Source organism: Carcharhinus amblyrhynchos, chromosome 13 (genome assembly GCF_965287045.1).
Source record: "Carcharhinus amblyrhynchos chromosome 13, sCarAmb.v2.hapA, whole genome shotgun sequence".
Taxonomy (NCBI): domain Eukaryota; kingdom Metazoa; phylum Chordata; class Chondrichthyes; order Carcharhiniformes; family Carcharhinidae; genus Carcharhinus; species Carcharhinus amblyrhynchos.
The window spans coordinates 6,742,482-6,760,054 of NC_137336.1; the positions used below are offsets into that span (position 1 = coordinate 6,742,482).

At 41.0% G+C, this 17,573-nt stretch overlaps 1 pseudogene; it reads right to left on the bottom strand.

Annotated features, from left to right (window-relative positions):
• Positions 1-12,971: 12,971 nt before the first annotated feature.
• LOC145351632 (protocadherin-10 pseudogene) lies at positions 12,972-15,374 on the bottom strand (annotated as a pseudogene).
• Positions 15,375-17,573: the final 2,199 nt, after the last annotated feature.

A 17,573-nucleotide genomic window follows, 5' to 3' on the forward strand; every position in this document is an offset into this window, starting at 1 on the left:
GTCTCCTTCCTTCCCAGTTTAGTCTGAGTTTGATGATGTCTGTGGGGGTAGATCTCTCGAAACATCGCAGCTCCGTATTGGCAGACAGCGACACAAAGAGCCTTAACCAATTACTGCACCAAGCTTTTCTTAAAGCAAGCTTGTCTTGCAATTATTTATATTGTATTTGCAAGTGTTCAGTAAAAATACCCGCACGCATTTAATTGCATTGTCACATTGTGGCACGTAAAACAGTGCGTATTCAAATTCGAAAATGTGCTTTCATTGTCATTATATTCTAGAAAATAAACAAAAAATTATCATAGCCACATAGCTTTCATTTGCTGGCAATCATTGATCTTTGTTGAAAATAAAGTTTAAAAAACTGAATCAATTTGCACATTTCCTACCCTTGGAAGTTGATTGGAAACTGTGTTTTACTGAATGAATAGCTTGCGCGGAAAACAAGTATTTTTTTTAACCATAGGTGATATTTTTGAATTAACTGAAATTGAAGGTTTTCAAGACTTTTGCTGAATCTTCCCTAAGCCTGAGTTCGATCTCAGTACTGTCCCTAGTCGGAAATGACGCACAGCCAATAACTACCGCTGCATCTATGATTTTCTCATGCTGCCTAAGACGCGCCTTGGGGATTGTTGGTATGAAATACAGAAATGTTTAATTATCCACTTTTTCTAATGATGCTGTTAAACAGGGCGGAAGACTTTTTTGTCGGCTAGAATTGAGAATAAGTCTGTGACCACTTCTTTTGACATTCAATTACATGTGCGTAAAGATGGTACCACGAAAACGATTTTTTTCTTGTGCGCAGGCAACATGTTATTCTAATCGCTGAGAAGACAAATCTCAGGGAAAATGTGATATACGCAGACAGAGCTGCCCTCTGCTGGATATGCAGCTGCTTTACTTCATTTCAAGTCTGGAGTAAAAAATACAGGCAATGTGATGGGATGAAGCGCAATGTTAAACTTTGTTTCATACTTTTTCATTTATATTTTGGATGTACCATGGCTCGTTGAAGCTAACCTCAAAATAACCTAAGTTTGCTTTTGTAATTCAATATTGTAATGAAAAACACATGTGTATGCATTTATAAAGTATTCCGCACATTACATAAGAACATAAGAACATAAGAAATAGGAGCAGGAGTAGGCCATCTGGCCCTTCGAGCCTGCCCCGCCATTCAATAAGATCATGGCTGATCTGTCGTGGCTCAGTTCCACTTTCCCGCCCTCTCCCCATAACCCTTAATCCCCTCTCTTATCAAAAACCCATCAACCCGCTTCTTAAAAATATTTAGCGAGGCAGCCTCCACCACTTCAACGGGCAGAGAATTCCAGAGATTCACCACCCTTTGAGTGAAGAAGTTCCTCCTCAACTCCGTTCTGAACCGCCCCCCCTTTATCTTGAGGCTGTGCCCCCTAGTCCTACTGTCTTTTTTGAGCGGGAAGAGTCTTTCCACCTCTATCCTATCCATCCCATTCATCATCTTATACGTCTCAATGAGATCTCCCCTCATTCTTCTAAACTCTAACGAGTACAAGCCTAGTTTATTCAGCCTCTCCTCATAGCTCAACCCCCTCAACTCCGGTATCAGCCTAGTAAACCTCCTCTGCACTCCCTCCAAGGCCAAAATATCCTTGCGCAGGTGCGGCGCCCAAAACTGCACACAGTACTCCAGCTGCGGCCTCACCAATGCCCTATACAGCTGCAGCAAGACCTCCCTACTTTTATATTCAATCCCCCTCGCTATGAAGGCCAGCATCCCATTCGCCTTCCTGACCACCTGCTGCACCTGCAGGCTGGGTTTTTGCGACTCATGCACAAGGACCCCGAGGTAAAAACAGTTGGTGAGCATCAGAACCATCGCTGTGCATTAGTAGCATTTAGAGAGAAAAAGAACGGTCATATAACATAAATTATTTTCTGCAATATTGACCTGGTTGTCTCTTTTTCTTCATCAACGTTCGCATTTTCAGAGAGCAGATAAGCATTAGGATCACGAGCTCAATTCAGACATATTTTAGTTTTGATTTGTTTTTCAATGAACCCTTCTCGAGCACAATATGAATTTTCTGAGTTCCACATTCTTTATCTACAAAAGTATCTTAACGCTTCGTATTTCCTTCCAGGTTTTACAGAGAGTTTCTGTATTAATTCCCATGCTGCTTCCTTTTTTTGCGACACATCCATTATCTTTCCTTTTTTGCTTATCTTTCTCTATATCTATATATGGATTCGTGAAAGTTGCGTACTCTTGCGAATATTCTCTCGGATTGATTTTATTCTTGGACGTTATCAACATTCATGGGTCTTCTTGGTCAGAGGAACATGGATGTATTTTGGGTCCACATCTCGGATCGTCACCCTAAAGCATACACCTTTCTGAATGGCAGAAGGTGACTAGTGTCACATCTAGCACTGTTAAAGCTCATGGTGGTATCTCTGGTGAAGATGAGATCTAGCTCGTGCCTATGACATGATCTCCGGTATCTCCAAGGCAATCTCTGGCACAGCTCGATTTGGAAGTAACTATTCATCACGCAGTGCCCATGGCAGCAGTCTAACTGTCGCTCCTTCTGTCCATGTTCGTTCATCTTGCCGTGCCGCTGGTGCGTAATGAACGTTCACCAAGATGTATAATAGATGCCTACGCGTATGATTAAGTATTCAAGAAGTTACACTTCCTTGCTGCTGGAAAGTCTGCTGATGGAAAAGTCAAGTGCGTCGTAGAACTGATGTTTCTCATCTGAGGTGAAAATGACCCGTGGGGAATAGTTGTCTATGTGGTTATACCTATCCAGTGAGAATTGATTATCTCTCCCACGTTGGATGTACCGAGTGACTCCATGCCAGGAGGATATAGGCTGAAACCCAAAATTTGTTGTTTTCCATGTTGTGCAACCATGAATCACGATGTTGAGGTCTTTTCTCCAAGACGAAAACCATGGCAAATAACACGGAGAAGCTGTGCTTTCCACGAATCAGGAAGAACGTCTCGTCAATGTTAGCATTGTCCAAAGGAAAGAATGAAACGCATAATGTTTGATTCCAGTTCTGCTGAATAAGTTGTGGAAAGCTGTCTGAGATGTCGAATTGCCACCTATGGGACTCCACTCCACATCTGTAAATAATTTGGTAAACTAGTCTATAATCCTGTTTATTGTGTTCTTTGTTAACAGCATCACTTCTGGAAATCTAGTTGATACAGGCATGATTATCAGCGAGTACTGATGTCAACTTTTTGTCTTAGGGGCGGATAGTACGCAATCAGTTACGACGGTAGTAAGATGTTCCTGAAATGCTGGAATAAGAATTAACGATGCAGGCTTAACTACCACTTAGTTATGGCAATAATCAAAGCATGGCAACCCAATAGATATATGCTAAATTCTGGGGCACTTAAATAGGGATAATAATGGTGGCCACCCAGCGAGGCCTATGCCCCACGTTTGAATTAAAAAAAATCTCATCAGGTGACTCGTTTTTTGCATCGCATTCACACTTGAGAAGGGAGAGGAGAAAACAAAGTCCTTAGGCTAGTAATGCAAGAAGTCAATTACTGACATCACACCATTCACCTGCCGGGTAATTCAAATTATTGGTTGCGTAGTCTAAATTTAAACAATTGTTATGCAAAGAGGAACACGTGTTGAAACAGTCAGCCTTGTGCATTAACTTAATGCAGTCTAACTTATGATATTTAAACTAAGTCACTTTATTGAGCAAAATGTAAGCATCTTTGTTTTTGTAAGTTTTTAAATTATGTTCAGGCGTTGGCTTTTTTAAGTTTATAGTTATTTCAGTTTGAATTTGTTAGTTGAATGTATCGTGTTATATTAAACACACCGGTCATTTTTAGACACTAATTTTATATGTATTCTATAAAGATTTTGTGTAAGTGCCGTAACTTATTAAGTTTTGCATAACTGCTGTGTAGTTTTAATTGATAATACCAAGCACTCACAGATAGAAAATAGTACGACAGCAAAGTTGTTCTCTCAGCAAATACATAATGATGAGTGTCTATTTGGATGAAGTTTTGCTAAAGACACATGCATAGAGAGCATCTGGCCGGATGAATGCTGTTCCCAGATATGTCATGTTGTTTTGTCCGAAACAGAAACGGACCTCAAAGCCATTCTCATATATATTTTTATACATATATTATATTCGTTCTTTGCAAACGTCTTGATGAGTTTCAGGATTATAAGCAACTTCTTACTACTCTATCCTATGAATGTAAAGTAACTCATTCCAAGTGACCACAGGGATAAGTTACCAGCCTTTAAATGCCCTGTACAAAATATCGAGTCACTGTTAACGGGTTGATGTAGTAACAAGTAAATTAAGCTTGAAACGATATGCTCAAGGTATTAATTACGAGGGTTTGACAGCATATGTTCCTCATCTTGAACAAATGGGCAAGGAAGATGTCATAACATAATATTTTGTCTCAGCGAGAGGTCATAGAAGAAACAGAAACAACCTTGATAAGCTTGTTGATCCCCACGTAATTGACACCTCAGAGGTCCAGTCTGGGGGCAATAGGAAATGGAATCAATAGAGGACTGTCACCTTCAAGAAACCAAATACAAACGGATCTTGCCTAACTAGACAAATCACAGAATGATCACCAACCTCTTAAGCGTGTTAAGAAATAGCCTCACCACATTTAGGTCAATCGGAATGAAATAAAGTCATTGACCACGCTGTGGGTTGTGACTTGGGATGAATTAAAAAGCAGAAGCTTTCACTGACCAATTAGCACAACAGGCGCTTACTGTCTACATGGAAGCAGCGGTAATCGAGAGAGAACAGAGACCGAGTTTCAATCGGCTCCCAAGCTGGACCAGAAACTAAGTGCCGCAGCAAGCTAGTTAAGCCCCGTTCTGTCTTTGGTAAGTACACATCTGCAACTTTTCAACTGTTTTCTGGGTTACTTCATCAAATTGCCTCCCGTTGCATATGTGCTTAAAGTCTCAAATGAACACAACTGGAATTTAACATCAATAATACCTAGACCTTATATCGCATTCTGAACAATACGTTAACTTAAGGCAATAACACTCTGGATTCACTCTGCCTCCATCTTTGAAGAAACAATCTGGAATAACTGCTTAATTTGCATATGTTTCTGTAACTACTAATTTCACTGAGCTAAACACCTCAGAATCATTTCCCCAATTTTCACTTTCTGAACAATCTTGTCACAGATAGTCTCAACTAACTGAACTTCAGTTTCATTGCCCCGTCTTATAGGTTATTCCTCCTTTATCAGCTTGGGATTTTAAGCCAATCAAGGAATCATTCATTAACATCTTGCAAACAGACCCCAGTTTTGTTCTTGCAAGGCAGACAGGAAGGGCAATGCTGATAAACTCCACTGGAAAGTTGAATAATCAACCCCAACAATACGCAATTTGTGTATTGCGAGGAGTTAACTGAAACCACGATAAATAACTCTCAGACCATTTGTTACGATTTTATACATTAAAGTTAAACATCTATTAAAATAAAGGAAAAAGAAAACAACACTTAAAATACATAAACACGCTTGCACTGTTAGCGGTATTTCTACCAACATTCCCTAAAAGATTTTTACTTAATAAACTTAGATCCGAGCCCCTTTTTAATGGTAACATTCCTCACGGATTTCTAATCTGTAACGAATTCCAGTAACATTACCACAAAATGCCCTTAGCTTTTCCAGGAAATTGTACTGAGGCTTCTCCTCTCTGGTGGTGGCAGCAAACTGGTGTTCACAGGTCTGTCTGCATTGCTGCGATCTCACAGCCACACACCAGCCTTCAGTTTCGCTTACACATGTTTTCTCCTTTGATTTTACATTCTATAGATTCTACAAGTTCCTCTTCCCGGAATTGATCAACCTTTTTTTTCATTATAACTTTACGTCTACTGCATTTACAAAGTCAACAAATTATTTTTCCTGATCCATTTATTGATCCATTCCTGATCTCCCAATTGTGATTTGTTCCGTCTGAAATACAATATTTAATTTCAATTCATTTCCCTTATCTCCGTGATGAAAATTTCCTTTTATTCTGCTTCCCAAGCACTTCGTCCACGAGCGTTTCAAATCACTTGTCTTCGCACCTCCTTTCTTAATGTTTTGGCCACTACCGTCTAATGCTTCCAATTCGATTAAATCAGTCGCATTCAGACATATTTCTTTCCTCGCTTATGATAATGAAGCCATAGTAATGCAAAACTATTCAGACAAATTTATAATTCTTGATTAAGGTTCAAATATCAATATATTTTTCGTTTAGGGCGTTGTAAAAGACGTTGCTTGGGGCGATTTTCTGCAAATATTATGTAAGTTATCCGAAATACCATTGAGCCAATCCAACCAACTTGTACAAAAGTCAAGGAGCAATATAATAAATAGTTTTAAAATTATGTGTAGGGATTTAACAACAGTTAACAGTATCTGCCAGGAATCGTATCTCAGACATCCAGTAGGGAATGTGCTGTCCAATATCGATTTATTATACAAAAAAAAGTCTAGCATTCAATGCGTACGTGTGTATTAAACTAGCATAGTTTTTTGGTTTGCGAAATGGTAAAACCCACTTCGGACACAGACGTATGCAGACACAATCAGTCTCTGGAACAATACGAGGTCAGCAGATATGATCCACCTAAAAGTTGGGAGGGATTTCTGAAAGGTTTTCTGTGATTTTTTTGGCTCTCAGTCGAATTAGGAAAGAGGCTCGATTGGATGTAAAGCTGGGGAATGAGGTGAGCGAAGTAGACCAAGCGTCTGTTGTAGAATACTTATTTAAAAACGGTCATCGGATGATAAGTTTGAGATCAATAACGGAGAAGGGACAGAAACAAAACTATGAAATACAACTTTAAATATAGAAGAAACCAAACATCAGTCAGACGAGACCGGAGTTAATCCAGTAAAATGGAACCAAGGCTTGATAGGAACAAGTATAAGAGAACAATGTATGCCCTTAAAGAAAGATTTATTTCAGGTACAGGCGGGGCACATGCCACAAAACTGAAATACATGGGAAGCAAATTCATGTTTCATTGGATTGCCAAGCATGAAGGGAATGTGAAGACATAAGAAGGCCTGCCTGTAACCTGTCAAGTGAATTCGCCAAACAAGAACAGCGCCAAAAAAAAAGTTACGGCGGATAGTAAAATAGAAAAGGAGATTGGCAAAGGGAGAATGAAAAGGAATTGAACATGAAATTGTGTCCAAACTTTTCCATCAGCATGCAGCAACAAAGCAGGCGATATGATGCAGGGTGGACCGATTAGGGAGGAAGAATGTGGTATGCGCTCAAAAATCAGGGCGAGAGCAGTGTACTTAATGTGAACTTGTATTTGCCTTTTTTTAATAAAGAGGAGGGTCCTGACAAAATAGCGGAAGCAGAGAAGTTTAATGTGGAGAAGTGTGAGGTAATTCATTTCGGTAGGAATAACAGATGTGTTGAGTATAGGGCTAACGGGAGGACTTTGAATAGTGTGGAGCAGAGGGATCTAGGTGTATGTGTACATAGATCCCTGAAAGTTGGGAATCAAGTAGATGAGGTTGTTAAGAAGGCATACGGTGTCTTGGCGTTTATTGGTAGGGGGATTGAATTTAGGAGTCGCAGCGTCATGATGCAACTGTACACAACTCTGGTGCGGCCGCACTTGGAGTATTGTGTGCAGTTCTGGTCCCCACATTACAGGAAGGATGTAGAGGCTTTGGAGAGGGTGCAGAGGAGGTTTACCAGGATGTTGCCTGGTATGGAGGGGAGATCCTATGAGGAGAGACTGAGAGATTTGGGGTTGTTTTCGCTGGAAAGAAGGCGGCTAAGAGGGGACCTTATTGAAACATATAAGATGATTAGAGGTTTAGACAGGGTGGATAGTGATAGCCTTTTTCCTAGGATGGAGAAAGCTAGCACGAGGGGGCACGGCATTAAATTAAGGGGGGGTAGTTATAGGACTGATGTCAGGGGTAGGTTCTTTACCCAGAGAGTGGTGAGGGACTGGAATGCCCTGCCAGCTGCAGTTGTAAATGCGCCTAGTTTAGGGGCGTTTAAGAGATCTGTGGATAGGTTTATGGACGAAATGGGATTGGTTTAGATTAGTGGGTTAGTGTTGTTTTTTTTTAAAAGCTGGTCGGCGCAACATCGTGGGCCGAAGGGCCTGTTCTGCGCTGTAATGTTCTATGTTCTATGTTAAGTTCGGGTTAAAAATACAATGAGCAGCGTGTACTTGAAAGGGTAACAATGCTAAGCATGGATAGATTTTCTGATATGGATAGGTTACATCTTGGTTCCTAAGGTAAATGAGAGAAGTGATACTGGATGGCTCGCCGTGACTATAGAATCCCTGCAGTGCAGAAGTGGCCACTCGGCCTATCGAGCCTACATCGACTCTCTAACGGCATGGCCCTCTCAACCGCCATGTCGCCGTTATCCTATTCGTTTACCATGACTAATCTATTTAACCTAGACATCTAGGTGCACAAAACGCAATTTAGCACGGCCAATCATCTAAATGCACAAAAGGTGTGGGTTAGGTGGATTGGCTATGCTAAATCGCGATAATTTTGGAATCCCTATGGGAATTTGCTGGACGATATGACGGTGGCAATGTAGCTGTTCAGGAAAGCGTTCAAAGATACTCCTCGCAAAACTAGCTGGGTCGGTTTAACGTTAGTGGTGAGGAATTTGCACTTGACAACGAGCAGGTATTTGAAGATGTTTGAGTGAGTTACTGAAAACCAGCACGGGTTTTTGGAAGCAAGTCATGTTTACTCAACGTAATTGATTTTACTGATGAAATGATGGAGTGGTTTGATAAGAAGGATGCGGCAGAGGTAGCCTGTTTGTATTTGGTAAGCACAAGGGTGGTTAATAATACTAAAGGTCATGGAATATGAGGCTAATGTCAGCGTGGCCTTAAAAATAGCCCAAGGAGATAAAACTGGGAGTTATATTACATGTCTGTTTTGCAGGCTGGAGAAGAATAGAGAGTGGTGTTCTTCAACTATCAGTGGCAGAACCATTGTATTTTCTTTCTCAACATTTCGAACTTTGTCAATGAAAGCAACGTTGGGTAGCAGGCAAACAAAATCGGGTGCATCAGAATATTGATGTGATAGCCGAATGGGCAGGATATGCAGACAAATAATAGTTTACTGCAGGGTAGCTAAAGATGGTTCACTGAAGCAGGGGTGATAGGGAGGGCTAAATGGAACGACTGCCAATTTCTAAAGAGTGTGTAGAAACGTAAATAAATCCGTTAATTAGGCATAACATATTGCGCGAGTAATTGGCAAAGCATATGGGTTTACTGGCTTTATAAATAGAAATATGTGGAAACGCACGGAAGTTAATTCAAACGTTATCAAGCTCGTGTTAGGACATAACCAAAGTATAGTGCCAAGTTCTGGTCACAACAGTATAGTAATAAAGTGAGGGTCCCCCAGATGGTCTACTGAGCAGTTACTTTAGTTGTAACACAGTTCAGAAAGTTGAGCTATTATGCTAGTATGCAGAATCAGTCGTTGTTCTCCTTGGAGTAAAAGAGGCTGGGAATTGTGGGGTAGCAATTATAACCGGTTTCGGCAATGTGGACAAAAAAACTATTCCCATTGTTGAAGGTGCTAGAGGCACACAGATTAGTTTTCGCTAGCAAGACAGGAGCGATTGGTAATGACAAGAAACTCACTGCCAACAGAATGGTGGAAGCGGAGAAGTTGGATAATTTCAAAAGGAAACTTCATTCATGTTTGAGAGAAATAAACTTGCATGGCCACAGGGATAGAACAGGAAACTACGATTAAATGGATAGCTTGCCAGAGAACAGGGCTCGTTCTGTGCTCTAAGACTCTACAATTTCCCCCAGTCTTTCCAAACAACGAAATGGTTATATACAAAGGATCGGTGGGAAGGTAAGTGGTGAGGATGATGCAAATAATCTACAGAGAAATATAAACACGTTAAGTAATTGTGCCTAAAACTTTTCCGACAGCATATAGTCAAGGGTAATGTGAATTTATGCACTTTGGTGAGAAGATCAAGTGAGGAGCCTGTTGTGCCTTTGTGTAAGAAGGGCTGCAGGGAGAAGTTTGGGAACTACAGGCCACCTAGCCTAAAATCAGTAGTGGGTAAGTTGTTAGAAGGTATTCTGACAGACGGGACTTATAGGCATTTAGCGGGGCAAGGACTGATTAGGGACAACAGCAAGGCTTTGTGAGTGGAAAATCATGTCTCAAATATTGGATTGAGTTTTTTGAAGGGGTAACCAAGAAAGTCGATGAGGGCAGTGCAGTGAATGTTGTCTACATGGACTTTAGCAAGGTCTTTGCAAGGTACCACATGGTAGGTTGCTGCACTAGGTTAAATCTCACCGGATCCAGTGTGAGATAGCCAAAAGGAGACAAAATTGGCTTGGCCACCGAAGATAGAGGGTGGTTGTGGATGGATATTTTTCAAACTACAGGCTTTTGACCAGTGATGTACCTCAGGGATCTCTGCTGGGTCCACTGTTATTAATGATATTAATTTGGATGAAAATATAGGAGGCCTGGTTTGTAAATTTGCAGTTGACACCAAGATTGGTGACATAATGGACAGTGAAGAGGTTTATCTGAGATTGCAATGGGATCTTGATTAATTGGGCTAGTGAGCTGATGAACGGCAAAGCAAGTTTAATTTAGATAAATGTGAGGTGATGCATTTTGGTAGATTGAACCTGGAGAGGACTTACTCAGTTAATGGCAGGGGCTGGGGAGAGTTATAGAAAAAAAAAATCTAAGGGCTGAGGTCCCTAGATCCTTGAAAGTGTAGTCACAGGTGGACAGAGTGTGGAAAAGACATTTGACATGCCTGGTTCTATTGGTCAGAAAATTGAATATAGGAGTTGGAAGTTTGTTGAAGTTGTACAAGGCGTTGGTAAGGCCGCACTTGCAATACTGTGTACAGCCCTGGTCACCCTATTATGGAAAGGATATTATTAAACTAGAAAGCGTGCAGAAAAAAAAATACTAGGATGCTACCAGGACTTGACGGTTTGAGTTATAAGGAGAGGCTAGATCGACTGGGACTTTTTCCCTGGAGCATAGGAGACTTCTGGCCCATCTTATAGGGGTCTATAAAATAACGAGGGGCACAGATCAGCTAGATCTTCAACATAGTTTGCCAAAAGTAGAGGAGTCTAAAACCAGAGGGTGCATGTTTCAGGTGAAAGGGAAGAGATATAAAAGAGTCCAGTGGGGCATTTTTTTTTAACACAGAGGGTGGTGAGTGTCTGGAAAAAGCTGCCACAAGCAGCTGGTAGTAGTAGTAGTGGAGGCAAGTACGATTTCGTATTTTAAAAGGCATTTAGATGGTTACATGGGGTAAGGTGGGCATGGAGGAATATGGGCCCAACGTGGGCAATTGGAACTGGTTTAGTCGTTAAAAAAGGACGGCATGGACATATTGGGCCGAAGGTCCTGTTGCCATATTGTAAAGCTCTATGACTCTACGACTAAGAAAACGTATCATTTAAATGGAATAAGACTACTGGAAGCCGCTGAACAGCCGGATTTATGGATCCTCGTGCATAAACCAAAAAAAAAGCACCATGCAAATTTTGCAGGAACTAGTGGAGGGAAATTCAATGTTGAACATTATTTCAAAGGAAATGGAATGTCTGAGCAGGGGAATTCTACTAAAAATATACAACATACTAACCAGGCAGCGCCTGGAATACAATGAACAGCTTTGGCCCCCTTATCTAGGAAAAATATATTGGAATTGGGGGCAGTTCAGAAAATGCTCACTGCTTTGATAAAGGGTGTGGATGGGTTTTCTTATGAGGAGAGTTTGAGTAGATCTGAATACATTGGCGTATATAAGAAATAGAGGCGACTTTATTGAAATATTTTGGAATCTCAGGCGGCTTGACAGGGTCGACCGGAGTTTGGAAGGTTGTTTTTCCCTCATGGGAGAGTCTAGGACCAGAGGTCATAATTTCAGAGTAAGGGGTCGTGCATTTAAGATAGTGACGAGAAGAAGTTCCCTTTCTCAGAGTGTAATGATTCTGTGAGGTTTATTTTACCGCAGAGGCTGTGGAGACTGGATCAATAAATATGTCGAAAGTTGAGGTAGAGAGATGTCTAATCATTAAGAGAATTAAAGGTTATGGAGATAGGGCAGAAAAGTGGAGTTGCAGCTCATCGCATCAGATCAGTCACGGCCCCCTTTAATGGCGGAGCAGACTCGTTGGGCTGAATGTCGTACTTCTGCTACTGCTACTTATGATCTTATGGAGTTAAATCCAGAATGGTCAACATATCAGCCCCTTCCTCGAGCAAATAATTATTCTTTTAACACCAGGCAGTGAAATATTAGTTTCTATCATTAGCAGGTCAATCGCTTTTGTTGTTAAAACTCTTGAATTAATATTTCCAATGGGAGTAACAATTCTGGTTGAAATGGTTTTTGTCTCGTGCTATGAATTAGCCTGATTACACGCACATACTTCAAACAATTGTCACACATAACATCTCTCCTAATTCCAAAGGTTTTATTTATTTAATCTGAAAGTCTCGGAATCAGCTTGTGAAAATGTTATGGAATGGGTACATACATCATGGGAGATGCAGTGATCGACCGGCCGAGGGAACAAGGTTGGGTTTGCCAGCAATCGTGAAACAAAATATTTTGTCATTTATGATACCTGTTGTGAAATGCTGGTATGGGATGATGCTTTAAGTCGTTGAAACGTTTTTGACACACTGACATAATGATGCACATTGAAAACCTGTCATGTATTCAATCAATGGCGCATTTAAATAATATAACTATATGTTCATCATTTTATGCGTCAGGCGTTGTTGTGATCGACTAGCATGCATCGAACTCACTACTGATTTTTTTCTGAGTATAGTTCTACTGGAGATATGTTATTCATGACTCACAATATTTATAAAAATGCCATCTATATTACTTCTTCATGTAGGCATTACCAACAGTGGCGTCACTCAGAGGTAACGTAGGATGGCAAGCTTTTAAGAATAGAAAATCGCTTTTGGAGGACTCCGGCGATAAGCGAACTGTATAACGATAAGCTTCGGAAAATGGTTGCAGCTGAACATCTCGATGATAATTTAAGGATTCTTTTGGTTCAGATCTCCGAATAAAGGCATCATTCGAATTCCTTCTTACGCAACAACAGTAAATTTTCGGTCTCTGATAAGGCAAGTTATTTCGCTCTTGTTTGCATTTCAAAGTGACCAGCAAGACAATTATTAGAAAAAATATGACACTTGTTGCCGCAAAAAATATTATTAAGTACATATTTTGATCCGAGAAATAGTTGGAGTGACTGGATTGGTCAATACGTTCAGTTTGGCGTTCAGTAAAGTTCGGTGAAATTGCAAACAGAATTGTCACCACGCTTGACAAACTCGGCTGTCCATTATCTTTGACCAGAACAACCAATTTTTGTTTGGTTGCGTCTTTCTGCGTAAAACTTCGGGTTGTTCTGATTTCTCCAGAGGAACGGCCCACAGTGAAAAGCTCACCATCAGTGGCGTCAACCAATTCGTAGGAAAGTCTTGCGTTCTGGCCAGAATCTGCATCATTAGCCATTACTTTAGTGACCAGATATCCAGGATATATTGACTGGGGCAAAATCTTCACTGCTTCTGAACTATTCGAGGGTAATGGTGAAATTACGAGGGGAGCGTTGTCGTTTTGATCCAATATTATAATGTTCACCATAGCAGTGCCGCTCAGACGTGGAGATCCGTCATCCTGAGCTTGAACTTTGAACTGGAAATTCTTCAACTGCTCATAGTCAAAGGAGCGCAGAGCAAAAATGCTCCCACTTTTCGAGTCAACAGTAAAGTAATCAGGCGCAGCCAGATCTTGCTTCTCATTGTGCAGAATAGAGTAGGAAACGTCTCCATTCTGTTCCACGTCAGGATCCAGCGCGGAAACTGAAAAAACAGATACACCAGGAGTATTGTTCTCCGTCAGGTACACGTTGTATGAGGTCTGTGCAAACCTGGGGACATTATCATTAATATCAGCAACAGAAACGGTAACCATGTTGTTTGAAGACAGAGCGGGTAATCCAGCATCCCATGCTGATATTGATAAGTTGTAAAACGCTGTCGTTTCGCGGTCCAGCATATCAGCAGTTATTATCTTGTAGTTATTTTTCAGAGCAGTTTCAAGTTTGAATGGCACATTGTGAGGAATTTGACATTGCACCTGCCCATTGTCTCCTGAATCCCGATCCACAACGCTGAATACAGCAATCAATGTGCCTGCCACAGCATCTTCGGGCACCATTTTAATTACTGAAGTCAGTCTTATTTCGGGCGCGTTATCATTGACGTCAACTATTGAAACCAACACTTTAGCATATCCCACGTTTAGAGCGTTGTCAACAGCCTGTACATCAAGCTCGTAAAGCTCTGATTTTTCATAATCCAGTGAAGCTTTAACTCTGACCTCTCCACTTCCCGGGTCCAATTCGAACAATCCTCGCGCAATTTGTGAGACATAGTTACTAAAGGAATATTTGAACTCAGCGTTTGTTCCTTCGTCTAAATCAATTGCGTGCAATTTGGTCACCAATGTACCCTTGGGTGTGTTTTCCAAGACACTTGCCCTGTATACGTCCTGATCGAATACTGGCGCGTTATCATTAGCGTCCCTTACAGTAATGACAATCTGAACTGTGGCAGACGTTTGTGGGATCCCACCATCGACAGCCGTCAATATCAGTCCAATAGATGATTGCTCTTCGCGATCCAATGATTTCGTCAACAACAGCTCAGCGATTTTTCTACCATCTTTTTGTGTCTGCGTGGTGACGTTGAAGTAGTCATTTGAACTGATCTGGTAAATGCTGATACTATTGGTACCCACATCACCGTCCTGCGCGCTTTCCAGAGGGAAACGTGTGCCTGGTGAAACTGACTCGGCAACCTGCAATACTAATCTCTGAGTCGGAAATATTGGCGAATTGTCATTTGTATCTAATATTTCCACTTCAACGGGAAAAACCTCGAATGGGGCTTCGAGCGCGAGTTCAAATGATACGGAACAGGTAGACATTTTCGAGCAAAGCTTTTCCCTATCAATTCTTTCGTGAACAAACAAAATCCCGTTCTCCACATTTACCTCGAAATATTGTTTTCCACCATCAAAATGCAGTTGAATCTTCCGAGCTGATAATTCCCGTATGCTTATCCTTAAATCTTCTGCGATGTTTCCAATAAAAGTACCAATCTCCAGTTCCTCTGGAACCGAGTAGCGAATTTGTCCGACAGCCATGTCCGCGACACAAAGCAAAACCATTAAACACGCTGTTCCGCTGTGTCTATTCGCCATTGCTTTGTATTTCATTCTGAATATACCAACGCTCCAAGCAATGTGTTCAGTAGCCTTTTTATCGCTTCACAAAATAGTTACTTCTCCGTAGAAAAATGCGGATTTTAAACCCCGAAATTCATCATTGCAAGCAGAGTGATCCTGCTAAACATGGCTGCAAACATCAGTACATATTCTGTTTCCCTTCCCTTTGATTCTGGTCTATATTTGATGAAGGAGTGGTAGATCTCTAACAACGGCAGAGTATGGTATTGGTAGACAGCGACACAGACAGCCTCAACCAATAACTGCATCAGGCGTTTCTTAAAGCGTGCTTGTTATAAAATGATTTGCCTGTCAAACATTATATTTAAAGGTGTCCAATACAAAATCAAAGTCAAGCATTTATATTGATATTGTTAAAAATGTAAACTCAGATTGGATATGCCGTTTCATTACCTTAAATAACTGTTACTTAGTTTCTAGAAAATCAGCTGAAGACCAAATAACACTTTACCCAAATGGCTTCATACTGGCCTTTTTTTTACATGAGCTTACTTTTAGTGCTAACTAAAACTAAAATTTAAGTGCACAAATAGGCGATAGATTCCGCAATGGTCCTCTGTCGTTTGATAAACACACGCCAGCTGAACGGTTGGAAATTAAATGTCAGCTGAATATTACCGAATGGTGGTAGTAAATTCATCGTGAAGAGGAATAACGAATGTGTATTGAATAATCACAACCCACTGTGTCATATCTAATTTCGAGATGCAATTTGTAATATTTCTAAGTGAAATACGGAAAGATACCTCGTTACTTTCGACGATGGGCATACGCGGAGTACTTATAAGTCCCTAAGACATTTTATGTCGACGTTCAAGAATGACTTGCTGGATTGGCTTTGGTATCTGGTTTTTTACTTAAAAGCCAGTATGGATCCAAAAAGTGATATTAATTCTACTAAGCAAGCGAATAAATAAATGTTGCAGGTAACAGGATAGGGGAAAGCAGCACAACGAAACCGAAGGCTAAATTGAAGGTTTTTCCAGGCTCCCACAGGGGGAAAGCAGGTGACAGAGGCTTAATAAAACTTTTGCATGATTCTCATACTTGTCCTTCAATGGGCAGAGTAATGGCGCGTTTTCTTTCGGCTGACGCAGAAGGAATATTGTGGCAATAAATGGGCTGATAAGTGGGAGACAACATTTGCTGCAGACAAGCCCTAGGGTAACTGTATGGAATTTGTACGTTCTTGCTGAGTCTGCGCGGGTTTCTTCTGGATCCTCCAGTTTTTTGCCCCCGTCCAAAGATAAGCAGGTTAAGGAATTTGAGATGCTCAATTGCCCCTTAGTGTCCCAAGACGTGTAGGTTAGGGGGGTTAGCGGGGTAAATGTGTGGGGTTGCGGGGATAGGGTGGGAGGTATGTCTAAGTAAGATGCCCTTAGGGACAATCGGTGCAGGTTCGGTGGACCAAATAGCCTCCTTTTGCACTGTATGGATTCTATGATTCTATGACTAGCATCGTCTTTTGAGAGAGAAACAACGTTGTTTCGAGTTCGTATGATCCTTCTTCAAAGTCCATATCAATACAGACATCACCCGTGTGTGTCAGGAGTTGGTCATTCTGTGCCGATTAACACAACTCGTGATTCCACAAATCCTGTCTGCCATCTACACCATAAAAACAGCAACAGGATTTCTAACACAAAACTCCCTCCAGTTCCTGCTGGGCCAAATCAAGAGTCTTTGAAATTAAAACAAAGATGATTGTCGTCAACCTAGTTAAGCAAATAGGAATTAGTGTGGAGCACTATCGCAACTGTGCGCAGCAATGATAGAAGCTGGCTGTTACTCTGGAGGGAGTTTTGTGTTAGAAATCCTGTTGCTGTTTTTGGCATCATAAAACACGTTATTGATACTTAATCCAATTCCGAGTGTCCGATAATGGAGAAACATGATAGCGAGCTCAACAAGTCTGATTCCAGAGATACAGCCAAATAAAGCGATGGCATTCAAACTGAAATAATCGGAAGTGGAAAACGAGCGCTGTTGCTGCATTTCTGTGATCCTTCGGGTTTCTGTTGGAAGGAAAGTTCTGGAAAAATAGTCACTTTACACAAAATAAAAGGCAATTGCAGTGACTGCAACAGTTACCCTGTCAAAGTTTCTGGTGGCAAAGCATCTTTGGAGTATAACGTTAGCAAATGTGAGGCTCTC